We start from the raw sequence: 13,961 nt of genomic DNA, 5'->3' as shown, positions 1-13,961 counted from the left end.
CTCTCTCTCTCTCTCTCTCTCTCTCTCTCTCTCTCTCTCTCTCTCTCTTCAGATAAGCAGACAAGAGTCTCAGCATTCTTTGTGTTCTACTCCACCAGTGAACACACAGGAATCTTGCTATAATTTTCCCACTCCCATCTCCAGTAAAGGATATGGTATGGAAACAATATTTGTTTGGGAACCAGAATACACTAGACCTAAGCCAATCTATAAATGATGTTAAAACACACATGATTACCCAGCTACAGTCCTGTATATCTATGATCCTAGGAGTCTGAGCAAGAGTGCAAGGGATCATGGAGTTGGCCTGGTCTAGCTGGCTTGAGGTGCATGTGTCATAGGTTGGTCAGGTTGGAGTCTGTGACTCCTGGGGCACTGTGTACCTTTCAGTTCCTAAAACAAGGGCATTCCCTCAAGCAGTGACGCATTCAGGCCACCTCTGTTTCTCTGTTGTGGTGGTTTGAATAGCTATGCCTAATAATTTTGAATGCTTGGCCCATAGAAAGTGACACTATTAGGAGGTGTGACCTGGTTAGAGTGGGTGTGACCTTGTTGGAGGAAGTTATGTCACTGTTAGGGGGGCGGTTTTTAAGGTCTCCCATGCTCTAGCTATGCCCAGTGTGGCACAGAGACTCTCCTTGCTACCTGCAGATCAAGGTGTAGAACTCTCAACTCTACCTCCAGCACCATGTCTGCCTGCACACTGCTGTTTCCTGCCATGGTGAGAATGGACTGCGAGACAGCCCCAATTATATGTTTTCCTTTGTAAGAACAGCCATGGTCATGGTGTCTCCTCACAGCAATACAACCCAAAATAAGATATATGTGTTTCTTAGAAATCAATGAAGCATATAGACGAATTGACAGGACAATTGGTCTCAGACATTAATCTTGTGTACCCTGTACAGCTTGCAAACATCGTCATTGTATCTTGGCAATTACCATTGTATTCTTCCTCTCAGATGCCATTATATTTTGTTTCTGATAAGGGTAGAAAGAGTCTTCGGGGCTGGAGAGATGGCTCAGCAGTTAAGAGCACTGACTGTTCTTCCAGAGGTCCTGAGTTCAAATCCCAGCAACCACATGGTGGCTCACAACCATCCGTAATAAGATTGGATGCCTTATTCTGGTGTGTCCGAAGACAGCGACAGTGTACTCATAAATAAAATAAATAAATAAATCTACAAAAAAAAAAGAGTCTGATCACTTGAAATAAATTTATCACAGCCTTAGTCTTGCTGTGACTCCTCCAACCTGTGCCTGGTCAAGATTCATTTCTCACTGGTCATACCAGGCAACCTCGGCCTGGTAAGTAAGCACTGGTGCTCATACAGGAGGATCTTAAATTCAAGGTCAGCCTGATCTAAGCTGTATAGTGTGATTCTGACTCAAATAAGAAAGAGGACGAGCCAGTGGCAGTGGTGGTGGCACAGGCCTTTAATCTCAGCACTCGGGACCCAAAGGCAGGCAGATCTCTGAGTTCAAGGCCAGCCTGGTAGTCTACAGAGAGAGTTCTAGGACAGCCAGGGCTACATAAAGAAAATGCTGTCTCAACACACACACACACACACACACACACACACACACACACACACACAAAGAGGAAGAAGGAAGAAGAGACTGGGGGAGGGGAGAGGGCATGGCTCTATGGTAAAGAATTTGCTTAGCTTTCATAAAGAGTGGATTTGATCCCAAGTTCAGCAAAACAAGAAAGCACATGATCGGCTGGGCGGTGGTGGCGCACGCCTTTAATCCCAGCACTTGGGAGGCAGAGGCAGGCGGATTTCTGAGTTCGAGGCCAGCCTGGTCTACAGAGTGAGTTCCAGGACAGCCCGGGCTACACAGAGAAACCCTGTCTCGAAAAACCAAAAAAAAAAAAAAAAAAAAAGAAAGCACATGATCAAGGTGGTCCAGCCAGAGGATTTGCTGGATGAGTTGAGACATCCCTTTGGGTCTAGAAAAGGCTGTCCGCAACACTATTGGTCAGCATCTTGCCACCACAGAGAAACTAGCTTTAGGCACTGAGGAAGAGAGGAAGAGAGGGAGAATGAGGGGAAAAAACTGAAATTAAGACCTTAAGGAATTTTTCAGATGGGCTGGAGAGATGGCTCTGTGGTTAAAAACACTGGCTGCTGTTCTAAAGGACTTAGGTTTGATTTCTAATACCTACATGACAGCTAGCAACCATCTGTTATTCTAGTTCCAAGGTACTCATTGCCCTCTTCTGGCCTTCTCAGGTACTGCACATTCATGATGAACATACATGCAGCCAAAACACTCATACACATAAAATAAAAATAAATAAATCTAAAACAATGGAAAAGGATTTTTTCCAGCTGATCACAATGGTACATATCTGTAATTTGAGCATCTCAAGAAACTAAAGCAGCAGAATCAAAAGCTTGAAGCAAGTGTAAGCCAATAACAAGACTCCGTCTCAAAAGAAGCTGAAACAAAGAGAAACAAAAACAACTTCTGGGGCTGAAAAGATGGCTCAGCAATTAAAAGCCCATTCTGCTCCCACAAAGGACCTCTGTGAGCTGTTTTCAGATGGTTATCAAGCACAGCTAACATTTGGCACACATACACACACATGCAAGCCTGTATACAAACATGTGAACCTTCACACATACTGGGGGACGGGGGGCTAAAGTTATCTCTTAAGTTTACATTACTGTGGTTAAAAGATCTATAAAACAAAAATGCTTCTAACCTGTAAACCCTACTTGTCCAAGGACAGATAATTTCCTGGAATGCTGGGAGCTATTGTTCATGTAAGAAAACAAGCCACATGTTTTCACTTCTGTAAACAAGGTTGGTTGCCCAAACTGCACAGGATGTGCTTGATCACACGTAGGCAGGAAGTATGTCAGAATGTATGCTTGCCCTCTATTAGCTGAAGGTAGAAAGTATGTACCCTTGTGGGGTTTGCCTTTATAAGAACCTAATACAATTCTTGGCCATTCTGTGGGAATCCTAGGTATGGACCTGGCCACTATCCATCTTCCTGACCAGTATTTAATAAAGCTTGCATTGAATTTAGCTAAAAAATTGTGGTAGTCATCTTAGTCTAATCCTGTGGGATTAACAGTATAAGCTATGGCACAGAGAAACTACCAAACTACAATGCTCTGTGGGAAAAAAAAGGTTTAGTGAAGATCAAATTGCAGAGGCCTCCTCAGGGTAGGTGGTGGGTGGAAGTAGGCAGAAAGAAGAGCAAATGACAGAAAAGCAAGCAGATTTTACATGGCTGTCAGCAGGGTGGGGATCTGAGTGGATGCAGGGCTGTTGAGACTGACTGGGGACTAGGTACCCTGACCTAAGGTAGTTGACCTTTGTGGGAAAAAGGATTAAGGCTGCTTCCTGGAAAACAGAAACCCACATTAGGAAGCCTGTTTTTCTGATAAACAGAAACCTGCCTTTAGGATTATTTACCAATAATAATCCTTCTGTTTACCTGGCCAAAGTCTTTCTATTTAGGACAAAGTGTCACTAGCACTGTCACATGGGGGTGTGAGAAGAGCTTTGGAACTAACAGTATAGTTGGCTGATACAAATCAGACTCCATGGTTTTTTTTTTTTTGTGGGGTGGGGATGTTGTGGGGGTTAAGATAGAAAAAGAACAATAAGTTGGGTGAATAGGGAGGCTGGGGAGGAGTTGGAAAATGGGAAAGAATATGATCAAAATATGTTGTATGAAAACATGTTTAAAAAGAAAGAAAGCAGGAAGGGAGGGAGGCAAAGAGAAAGAACAAAGAAAGAGAGAAAAGATAGGGTGATAGGCAGGTAAAGGCACCTGAATGTCACATGATAGGAGAGAACCAACTCCTGAAAGTTATCCTCTGACCTCCACATGCATACGGTGACACACATGCACTACACACACACACATACACCAGCAAACAATACAATCTTATAAAGGAAAGAAGATAGGGAGGGAAAGAGGGGAGGAGGGAGGAAGGGAGGAAGGGACAGAGGGAGGGAGAGAGGAAGGGAGGGAGGGAGGGAGGGAGGAGAGAGGGTTTGGGAAACAGGGACTGAGCTCCAGAGCCTCACTGGCTAGAATGAGCACAGCCTTTTTCTGAGCCAGCCATGGCAAGAGATTAAGGGAGCTACCATATTTGACTAAAACCAAAGCATCAACTTTGAGGGGGAAAACTAGGTACTAAGCCAAACAACTGTGTGAGTTTAGTCTTCTACACTGACTTCACTACTGTTAGCAGATTTATAATTATAGATTTACTGATTGCTTTAAAACCAACAACTGCAAGGCTGTGAAAAGCCCTGGTAAGCAGAGATAGATGATAGATAGATAGATAGATAGATAGATAGATAGATAGATAGATACATATATAGATACATACATAGATAGTTACGTAGATAGATACATTTCCTATATATATATATATATATATATATATATATATATATATATAGAGAGAGAGAGAGAGAGAGAGAGAGAGAGAGAGAGAGAGGTGTATACATATATATATATAGCCCTGATAACTTTACCTTCACTATGTATATGACTAAGAGACTTATCCATTTTTTAGACTTTAAATAAGGAAGTCCAAAATCATTAGAAAAAAAATTTTTGGAAGCAAGAAAAAGCCAGGCTCTTGCACGGCCACAGATCAAACATCAGGGGCTTGTTGCTCACTTTGTCTTGGTGGCAGTGAATTAATCTTCAGAAAGACTGTTTTAGTCAGCCAGGCAGCCACAGAAAGCTGAGACAGGAGTGCCATGAGTTCAAGGCTAGGCTCAGATATATAGTAACAAGCTAAGTTGTGCTACAGGGTAAGATTCTGTCAATAATAATAATAATATGAAAAACTGGAATAATGAGAAGTGTGTCTTGAGTTTTGAGTTGATCAACTGAGCATGGTGGCTCATGTCTTTAGTCCTAGCACTCAGAAGGCAGAGGCAAGCAGATTTCTGGGAGTTGGAGGCTAGCCTGTTCCACATATGAGTTCTAGGATAGCCAGAGCCACAGAGAAAAATCCTGTCTCAAAAAATCAAAACAAAAACAAAGGAGGGGGGGGGAGCCAGAAGACAGCCCTCACCTCCCTAGCTGAGGAGACAAGGGAGCTCTCACCTCTCTCACTTCCTAGGGATGCCCTGACAGGACTAACTGTCTGCATTGCCAGATTGCTACTCACGAAACACTAGCAAGATGAAGAACGGGGTACTGCCAACACTGCTCATTTTGGTCTAATTGTACTCTTGGCCCATCCTAAATGGACTGAAAGTATTTTGGAGAGGGAGATTTATGTCAGTCTTTGTCCCCCAGAACTATCCAATGCCCCACCCTCCACCTCCCACCCCAACACTTTTAGTTTGAAGCAATCAGTGGAAAATAGAAGAAGACACTAAGGAAAACGGGTATGGAGCTAGGTTCAACAGAACTCTGAGTCAAACGCAACTTATGGCTAAAGGAAATATTTCCTGGGTCCCAAGCCAAACTTCTAAATGAACAGTCTTCAGGGGTGGGTCTTGGGAAATTCTTGTATTTTTTTTTTAATCTAGGTATGGTGGCACTTGTATATTTATTTATTTACTTAATTATATTTGTATGCATATGAGTGTTTTGCCTAGGTGTATGTTTGTGCACAAAGGCATTCCTGGTGCCCAGGGATGTCAGAAGAACACATTGGATCTCCTAGAAGTGGAGTTACAGATGGTTGTGAGCTGTCATGTGGGTACTGGGAATCAAGCCTGGATCCTCTGGAAGAGCAGCCAGTTCTCTTAAACCCTGAGCCATCTCTCCAGCCCATCAGGGTGCCTTTTAAGAGTATCTGTGGAAGCCGGGCGGTGGTGGCACATGCCTTTAATCCCAGCACTTGGGAGGCAGAGGCAGGCGGATTTCTGAGTTCGAGAGTTCGAGGCTAGCCTGGTCTACAGAGTAAGTTCCAGGACAGCCAGGGCTACACAGAGAAACCCTGTCTCGAAAAAAACAAACCAAAAAAAAAAAAAAAAGAGTATCTGTGGTAATATTCGTGCAGATAATGTTTGGGTGAATTTAGGGCATAAGAAAATGGCTCTTCAACTCCAGGGTAGAAAAACTAGATGCTAGGTGTTAATACACTGCCAAACTATATCTTCTTCTGCTCTCAAGATTATCTGACACCAGCCTGGACTAGCACAGGCCAGAGAGGAAAGATAGAGTGCACAATGTTTGGCTGAAAATCAAGGGGAAGCTGATCTTGCTGACATGGCAAGCAGGCATTCCAACACACAGCAAGCTCCCAGCAGTGAGTGAACAGGAAGAATTCTTAACTCATGGGAGAGTCCTAGGGTTTGGGTCTATTCACACCCACATGTACCTTTGTTTGATGGCTTCATAAAATGCGGCCTTGCAAACTTTCTCTTTTCTGATTTGCATCTTAATTATGTCAAATTACAACACAGCTTAATTTACAAGTGATGACTAAGGTACTTATCAGTCAACCATCTAGCCACTCCCAGCCTAAGCTTATCTCCACGGTCTAAACAACTTCCTGAACACTAAAACTGCTGGTCCAGGTTAAAAATATGATTTGTGGATTTACGAGTTTTTCCATAAAAGACCCTCCCCCCAACAATTCCTCCAAAACTCTGAGAATTAATTAAATAAAAATAGTCTTTAGGGGCCGGGCAGTGGTGGCACATGCCTTTAATCCCAGCACTTGGGAGGCAGAGGAAGGTGGATTTCTGAGTTCGAGGCCAGCCTGGTCTACAGAGTGAGTTCCAGGACAGCCAGGGCTACACAGAGAAACCCTGTCTTGAAAAAAAAAAAAAAAATGGTCTTTAGGCCGGTGTGGTGGTGCTTGCTTTTTAATCCCAGCACTGAAGAAGCTGAAGTAAGTGGATCTCTGGAGGTTCAAGGCCAGCGTGGTCTACAACAGCCAGGGCCACACAGAGAAATATTATAAAACAAAGACAAAAACAAAACCAGAACAAAACAACATTTGTCCAGGCCTGTGCAAGTCACATGATCAAGGGTTACATGGGCCATGTTACCCTGGAGTCCAGCGCTGAGTGACTTTTTAGTGTATATAGACCATTTCTGTTGAGAATGGGAAATAGATCTTCGAGCCCTCTGGAGATTCTCCAAGAGACCTTCCAGACAATGATTAACTGCTCTCTGCTGCCATCCACCCTTGACATAACATCAGGAAGCCAAGGCTGTTGAGCCTATGCAACAGAGGAGCTGATTCTGCAAAGACATAAATTTAATATCAAAATAGAGTGAAACCAAATGGCCCTGTTTTGACCGTGTGCCAGGTGACCCATTTCTGCCTCCATTGTGCACAGAATATGGGAAGCAATAGAGAAGAGAGAAGCTGAAGAATAGAATATGCAGAAAGCACCTTTCAAAGCTACTCCCACACAGGTGATATTTGGATCGTGACATGGCAGGGAATAAAATTGCAAGACCATACATGTGCCAGACTGCAGGTTCCAGAGACGGTCACAGAAGTGTCTGCCATTCCCACCTGCTCTTCCAAAGTGGAAACTTGCCATTCCGATTTTCAAAAGGTGGGATCCACCCACACTCCATCTCTCTTGAATCTGGGTAGGCCAATGACTGCCTCTACCAAAAGAGAATGCTTCCATTGTGTTTTAGAACCTTGCATGGGGATCCCTGAATATCCTTGTAAGTAGCCCAGTGTTCCCTGCTGGGTACCATGCTTGAGAGGCCATGAGTAGAAGCACCAGTTGACACCTCAGCTGAGCAGAGAACCATAGGGTGCTCCATCCTTCAGGTCTAACCCTTGACGTCCACATAAGACACCATAAGATAGAACTAGCCAATTAAGGCAAGTTCCTGACCCACATAATCTATGATTAATCTGTGTGAACAAAAATTAAAACTGAATCAAAAGGGCTGCACAGGTGGGTCCATGGTTAAGAGCACTGGCTGCTCTTGTAAAGGATCAGGGTTCAATTCCCAGCACCCACACGGTGGCTCACAACCATCTATAACTTCAGCTCCAGGGGATCTGATGCCCTCTTCTGGCCTCTATGAGTACTACACTCACATGTACCTATCCACACAGTCACACATGTATAGACATTTACGAAAAAACAAAGATAAATCTAAAAAGAAAAATCTGAATCTTAAAACTTTTCAGAACTGAGATTGATCTTGAAATGGAAAAGGAGATAAGTGGCCACGCATGTGTTTTCAAAGGCGGTTAATTCCTTTCCTTCTCGTTACTCTCTTCCCCAGTCCGTGAAGATATCTATCATCCTCTTGCTAGGAGTTATTTCTCTAGGATAATCTAGATGGGATTTTTGGTTTTTTGGGTTTTTTTTTTTTGTTTTAGATTTCCAACAAAGAAAGAGAACAAAAGAAAAACAAGAAAATAAAAGCAACCTGAGAAAATAGTTAATTAAAATAATTTAATTCATCAAAAATTCAATTAAACCTCTAGAACTAAAAATTCTTGTTATAGGAAGCAATCTGTTGAAGAATAACCAAGAACTGTCACTTGTAGCCAAAAAATAAACAGAATTAAGTTAGAATACGTGTTGGCAAACTTTGAAAGGGAATGAATTATACTAAAACGGAGGTGCTGAGGGAATGTAATGGTAGAAATATCTAGTAGGCTGTTGGGGATAAAGATCATATATATAATGTGTTTTTAAAAATTATACATTTATGAGGCATTTTCTATCCTTTGTTCTCCAAGACAATAGTTGTCTTAGTTTTGTTTCCTGTTGTGGTGACAAGACACCCTAACACAAGCAATTCTAAGAAAGAAAGGGTTTATTTCACTTGTAAGTCTAAGTTACAGTCACCACTGTGGAGGAGTCAAGGCAGCAGGAACTGAAAGCTTAAGTCATATCTACTGTCAAGAATAGGGAGCAATGAGTTAATGCATGTGTGCCTGCAGCTAGCTGGACTTCTCTACTTCCATACAGTTCAAGACCTCCTGTCTAGGGAATAGTGCCACCCACTGTGGGCGAGTCTTCCCGCTTCAACTAATACAATCAAGATAATCCCCCCAAAGACAAGGCTACAGGCCAATCTGATCTAACAATTTCTCATTGAGAGTCCTTTCCCTTCATCTAGGAATACTACTGTATTCATTAGCATTTGGTCTAAAGCAGACTACGTACCATCATCATCATCACCACCACCATCATCTTCTTCTTCTTCCTCCTCTTTTCTGGCAGTAAAAAAAAAGAAAAATCAGCTTTTCAGGATATGTGGTTGATCTCTGTTGGAATTATTCAACTCTGTTGTTTAACACAAAAGGAACCCTAGACAATACATAAGTGAATTCATATCATCTCCCAATAATATTGTATTCCCCCTCCCAATAAGTAACAAGCTGCCTTGTTTAAAGTTTACTGGAACTCATGAATCTGTCAGCCCTACATTTGCTCAAACTCAGAACATGACCAGACTCATGTGAGACAGACTGTGACTGAGCCTGCCTGGACTGCTCTTTTTCCTCCCCCTCCCTCCGTGCTCACTCTTTCCTGGCTTTGACTCCCTTCAGCTTTGTTCGGGCATGCAGCCTCCTCATGGAGATGCCTGTTATCCCCTGAAGCATCTCTAGCTGATTTATCCATCCTACATGAAAACATTCTGTAGCCCACACTGCAAAATCCGCTCCCTGCTCTTCAACAAGGAATTGAGAAACCGATATAGCTGAACTTCTTCAGCTGGATAAGGGTCCCTCTCCATAGCATCTATTAGTAAGAACGAGTGGGAATGTCCCAAGAGACAAGCTTTGTCTCTGTCATTTTTACTGTTTCTGTGACAAAATACTCTCCAGAAGAAACTTAAGGAAAGAGAGGTTCACTCTGGCCCAGAGTTTCAGGGTATAGAGCCCATCATGGCAGGGAAGGCTGGCTGGCATCAGGAGCATGAGGTAGTTTGTGTCATGACATCTGCAGTCAGAAGGCACACGGAGAAAGAATGCTGGTGTTCAACTCATTTTCTCCTTTCTATTCAGTCTGGAACCCCAGGCCATGAAATAGTAATGCCCACATTTAGGATGGGTCTCCCTAACTAATCTAATCTAGATGCTCCCTCACAGGCCTGGCCAGATGTCTGTCTCTTAGGTGGTTAGAATCTCCTGTCAAGTGAGCAATCAACAGTCACTCTCATGGCTCTCAAAGAGCCTATGAGGGGGATTTTTTAGGAAAAGAACTTCAAAGTGTGCTGCGCAGACCAGAAAAGTTGTTACTGGTGTCCCTCCAAAGGGCTCACAAATCTGTCGCAGTAAAAATATTTGCAGCCAAGCCTGATGGCCTGAGTTCAGTTCCTGAGACCCAAATTGTGGAAAGAGAGAACTAATTTCTGCAAGTTGTCTTCTTTTAACCTCCACACATGCACCAAGGCATGTTTGGGGGTGTGGAGTACGAATCCACGCATGCACCGGTGGGTGCAGACACCACACACACACATAAGTGCGCGCACACACACACGTAATTTTTTTTAAGTTTTAAAAAAAATGTCTTTAAGAAAAAAAAAACTTGAAGATTCCTCAGAGAGGCTCTGAGTCCCTCAATATCACATGATGTGTCTGCCGCTCTTTGTCGTCTCTGTATTTAACTACTGGCTTATCTCCATTTCCTTCTCCCTCAGCATGGACATCATGAGGACAGAGACCTGCCCTGTTTCATGACTGTAATCCCAGCATTTAGAGCAGAGTCTGGCTCACAGTGGCATTCTTCGAGTGTAGCAGAATGACTGAGAGCAAAGGATGCTGATGCTGAGGCTGATGCTGATGCTGAGGCTGAGGCTGATGATGATGCCAATGGAAATGCAGAGAGTAGATGCTATATGTACAGCTACCCTGAGCCAGACACTGTTCCACTCTCTTTACGTATTATACTTACTCCTTCCAACAATGCAATGAGACAAATGCTATTTTCATTCTAATTTACTCAAAAAAGACAGAAAAAATAAGGAAAACAAAACTAAAACCAGAAACGTTAGGTAGCGTGCCCAAGATCACACAGCAGGGCCACACTGCAAATCCAAGCAAGCTGGAGACAGGATCATAGCTGCTTAATTACACTGCTCTGCAATGATGGATAAACCCTGGTCCCTTACAGAGACATCCTTGAGGAACAGCTGACTACAAGCCAGACTGTGTCAGATGCATGAGTAGGTACAGACAACGGGTCAGGTCAGTTCAGGACATAATGAGAACGCTCCTGCTGAGAGGCAGACTGAGGTCAGAGTGCCCTCAACACCCAGAGTGGACTGAGCCCTCCCCCGTCAATCATTAATCAAGAAAATGTCTCCCTAACTTGCCCACAGGCAGGTCTGATGGAGGCATATTCTCAATTAGTGTTCCTTCTTCCCAGATGACTCTAGCTTATTCAAGCTGATAGAAACCTAACCAGAGCACCTGCCCGAAGACACTCCATAGTGTATAAAACAACGACTTTACAGGCCGCACCACGCCCCGAGTGTCTCCATTTTACAAGCAGCTTTTGACTTGATTTTTTAGTATAATAGAGAAGCAGGCTGACTCTGCACCTTGGTGGACACATAATCAACATTATCTTTCTGTTACCAAGCCCCAGCCACAGGCTGACAGATAACCCATTCCTAAGCTGAAAGGATGCTACCTTATAAATTCATCAAAGTAGCTGTGAGCTTATAGGAGCACAGGGTATAGTAAAATCACGTCAGGCAAACCAGGCCTAAGCTTACCAGGCACACCAGACTGAAGAAAGGGTGTAATTCCCTCACCTAGACCCTACAAAGAGGAAGACACATGACCCTGCCATAGCAATGGCCCACCAGTCTGTCTCTGACCACAGGGTCACAAAGGACTAACAGGTAACAAACTCTCAACTATCCCAAGAGCCTTAGCTCAGCTTAGTTCAGTACCAACTACTCAGGGAGTCTATTCAAACTGTTAACCCACCTTCATTTCTGTAGTCAGACTCAACCCTGAAGTTCCAATCAACTCTGACTCTATGGCCTGGCTCAACATCAGCATATTTAACCAGATCTCCCGAGGCTCAGTCATCTGACTGACTCCCACGCCACACTTTACAGATCCATCAGCTTCCAGCTTCCACTGTGCCCAGCCTCTTCAAAACTCCTTGAACTTTACTATGGCTTTTGTAACATCCATCCATCCAAATAGATATATTTACAGTGTGACGTGTGACCTGAGAACGGATATTAATAGTTGAGGTTGGAATAAAAGAACCTATGTTTGTCTTGGCTGACGATCAGGGCAATCCTTGGCAAATTCCTCCCGACAAAACCAACATTATCTTATGAATTTATTGTTACTCAATGAAGTTCTGACACCGTGAAAGGACACAAACGTGTCTGTCTGTGTCCGACTAAGCCACTCACAACACCTGTGATGGTGTTTTAAACAGTCTGAGGAGAGCTCACAGGAAATCATGTGCCTTTCTAGTCCCCAGGATGAAGTCCTTCAAGAAACAAGACACAGAGGAGCTAACTTCCGCACTGAGGAGGTGAAAAGATGTTTGATCAGCACGGCTGTTTGCCACTAGCAATTCGGAGAAGTTGACTCCCAGAAAAAAAAAAAGTAGAGGACACAAGCTCAGCAAATAGAGCGGGGCAACTCCTTTGGGACTTTGTCCCTAACAGGAACTTTCAGTTCCCTGCTCCCCCTGCTCCCCCTGCTCCCCCTGCTCCCCCTGCTCCCCCTGCTCCCCCTGCTCCCCCTGCTCCCCATCCCTTTGGACCTGCAACCTAAGTATGACAGGGATGCCTCACCTAAATAATTCATCTTTTAGATTTACAGAGCCAGGCAGGACCCTGGATGACCTTAGTATCCTTTTCTTTTTCAGCTGGAATCTTGTTCTGTAGCTCAGGCTGGCTTTGTGAACATGGCTGTCCTTGAACTCTGGATCTTCCTGTGTTAGCATCCCCAAGCCCTGAGTTTACAGACAGGCATGTGTCATTATGTCAGGGCTTGTCACACGCCACCCCCACACACTTCCCTTAGGCCTAAGTTCTACAAATTGCTGTGAAGTTTAACTCACAGAAAAGTAGTATGTCTGCCTTTTAAAATGCAGGAACTAAGAGAGTGGAGAGGTTAAAAGCACTGGTTGCTCTTACAGAGGACCTGTGTTTGCTTCTCAGCACCCACATGGTAGCTCACAGTTGTCTGTTACTCCAGTTACAGAGCCCCCCACAGCTTCTTCTGGCTGCCACAGGCACTGTACACCATGCACATAGTACACACACATACATGTAGGCAAACACTCATATACAAAAAGTAAAATAAATACATTTTAGGAAAAAGAGACCTTGCCAGTCAGTGGTGAAACACACCTTTAATCCAGTCCTCAGCAGGCAGAGGCAGGTGGATCTCTTGTGTTCGAAACCAGCCTGGTCTACAGAGCTAGTTCCAGGACAGCCAGGGCTGTTACACAGAGAAACTCTGGAGAGAGAGAGAAGAGGGAGGGAAGGGGAGCGGAGCGGAGGGGAGGGGAGGGTAAGGGAGAGGAGGGGAGGGGAGGGAAGGGAGAGAGAGTGACCTTTTAACTCCAAACATGTTCTCCTTGACTAGTCCTTGGCATCACTTGGCTGTGTCTTCTCCATACTCTTAGTTAGGCTTCTTGGCAAAATGTATGTTCTTCGGAAACTTGGGGTTCACCCCAAGAGGCTCATAGCTTTGAGACTGGTGTGTCTTCATATAACTCCTGTGCCATTTTCAGAACTGGTTGTGCATGGTGTGGTTCTCAAACCAAGCCGTGTCTTCACAGTCAACCGCAGCCCCCCAGGTTCCTGGAACAAGAAAGGGAAGAGCACTATTATTTACTTTGAGATGAAGTCTTGCTTTGAGTTCTAAGCTGGCCTGAAATGTACTCTTTACCCCAGGCCAGTCTTAAACTTGTGATCTTCCTGCCTCAGTCTCCCAAATGCTGGGATTAGAGGTATGTGCCACTATTTTCAGCTCTGCTCTCTTGCCCTGGGTCCCAGGGATCTTTCACACAAGGAACTTGGAAGCCACACA

This window comes from Grammomys surdaster, unplaced genomic scaffold, assembly GCF_004785775.1.
Source record: "Grammomys surdaster isolate TR1022 unplaced genomic scaffold, NIH_TR_1.0 125846, whole genome shotgun sequence".
NCBI lineage: Eukaryota > Metazoa > Chordata > Mammalia > Rodentia > Muridae > Grammomys > Grammomys surdaster.
The sequence above is the reverse complement of the archived record's forward strand: the minus strand, read 5'-3'. Positions refer to the sequence as shown.